This window comes from Electrophorus electricus, chromosome 11 (genome assembly GCF_041902795.1).
Source record: "Electrophorus electricus isolate QZ-2024a chromosome 11, ASM4190279v1, whole genome shotgun sequence".
Taxonomy (NCBI): domain Eukaryota; kingdom Metazoa; phylum Chordata; class Actinopteri; order Gymnotiformes; family Gymnotidae; genus Electrophorus; species Electrophorus electricus.
Window position 1 is genome coordinate 5620554 of NC_137507.1, and position 2525 is coordinate 5623078.

A 2525-nucleotide genomic window follows, 5' to 3' on the forward strand; every position below is an offset into this window, starting at 1 on the left:
CATGAAAAATCAAGTGACAATGGCTAGATAATTTATTAAATTTTAGTGATTAACTGAAATGTCTTAACACTGCCCATGCTAAATCTTTGGTCATCTCTGGATTTGCAGAGATGTGGATTTAATGTGCATGTTCCCCAAGAATGTTAATTGGGCTGAAGTGTTATCTAATCCTGCCATTTATCTAGGCCATAAGTGAAGTAATGCTCACTTTTTGTGAACTTCCAGAGAGTCCGCTTGGATACAGGCTTCAACAGACCTTGCATGTGGAATTACCGAACATGGATGTGATGATTTAAACTAAACAGGAAGGATTTTGATAACAGATCTTTAAATTTAATTAGCATATATCACATATGGATGGCATGGTGTGCAGGGCACCCAGCAGGAAAGGAATGTCCACTGACACACACACACACACACACACACACACACACACACACACACACACACACACACACACACACACACACACACACACACACACACACACACACACACACACACACACTGCCCCTGTCCCACTTCCAATCACCTGATTACTGATCACAAGCTTCTGTCTTTTATTTGTCCTCTTCCTATTTAAAACCCACAGGTACTCTCCTCCAGTGCTGTATAAAGCCCACGGGTACTCTCCTCCAGTGGTGTATAAAGCCCACGGGTACTCTCCTCTAGTGCTGTATAAAGCCCACGGGTACTCTCCTATAGTGCTGTATAAAGCCCACGGGTACTCTCCTATAGTGCTGTATAAAGCCCACGGGTACTCTCCTATAGTGCTGTATAAAGCCCACGGGTACTCTCCTATAGTGCTGTATAAAGCCCACGGGTACTCTCCTCCAGTGCTGTATAAAGCCCACGGGTACTCTCCTCCAGTGCTGTATAAAGCCCACGGGTACTCTCCTCCAGTGCTGTATAAAGCCCACGGGTACTCTCCTCCAGTGCTGTATAAAGCCCACGGGTACTCTCCTATAGTGCTGTGGATTGCTTGCTGACAGTGCCTAGAATACACTGTCTAAAGTAATCTCCTCTTTCCCTTCACTATGCTACGAGCAATACAGTGTTTTGTAATTTTTGCTTTGTTTCTCTGTTGGCCAGCTCAATGCTGTGCCTTGTGTTTACTGCTATGGAGAATAAATGTCTTAAACTGCACTAGCTTCTTACTCTTTCCCTGCCACCATCACAATGGGATGATAGGTGTGTTAAATTGTAACAGTTTTAAATTTTATTATAAAATATAATCTTTGATAAAGAGAGGTTTAGCTAGGACAAGGTTCGGTAATCTGTATTAATATAAATTGCATACCTAAAACTGGTCCTGGAGGGCAAGAAACTAAATGATGGGACCAGGTGATAAAACCCTCTGCGTCCTAGTGCAAGCAGTGGTTATTAAATTTGTCCGTGTGGAAATCTGTATTAGACTAGATTTCCACATGTGAGTTACATGTCTGCCTTGTTAAAACAGCATTTTCATATCTAAAATTTTGATCTTCAGAAAAGTATACTACTACTACTACTACTACTGAAAAGTAGTATACTAGGTATACTACTAGTATACCACTACTGAAAGGTGTCTAGGGAAGTAGTCAGTTTTCATGATCATGAAAAAAAAGCAGAATGTTCTAGCATTGTGTTTATCACCAGAAAGGCATTCTTCTGTCTTCTGAGGTCACATAATCTGTTATGGAATTTGGTCAAGACGTGATATTTGCTGATGAATTTTTGGATACATCACTCTGCATTAATGTGTTTTCTGCGGCACAAAATGCTCAGTCCACATCAGAAAATTACTGTCAACAGGGCTACTAGACCTGCTGACAGATCTTTAAGAAGCAGGTTTTCCAGTTAACAGCATTGCAGTTAAACTTGTTCTCAGGAAGCAGTCTGCTTTGGCACTTTGGAAAAAATACCTTTGCAGGAATTAGCAAGACAATGGGTTAAGAAAACTGACCAAACAACACTTGCAGCACACTAGCGTATGCACTGTACGTTTAGTTATACCATCACCACCACAACAACAAACATTTAAGATTCCGCCCCCCAATCAAATTAAATAGGACAATAGAGACAAAGAGCGCGAGACTCAGCGCAGTTCCGTTCCCATTGATGCTCTCGAGAGATTTGCAATAAAGAGCCGCGCAGGACGCGCGACAGCGGTTGCACGGTCTAAACGACCACCTACTGCAAAAATATAGGTTGCTAGAACATATGTAGCACCAATTTTACAAATAATTAAATATGCTTAATGTTACCTGTCTGCTTTGTGGATTAATTCTTCAAAGAACATTTACACTCTAATGGGGAAGGGGTGCTGACTCAAACAGTGTTTAAGTGTCTTGAAATGTGGAACTGCATTACGTCTGCATTGCAAATCGATATTAATATAGGGACGAATGTGAAGCCTGTCTGTGCTGTAACAGATAAGGTTTCGATAACTAAAACGTGTGCTGGCTCGCACTCTTGACCACATTAGCGCAAGGAGGTTCCGCCCCACCCCACAGAAACATTTACTATCTCAAACAGGAAGCAAA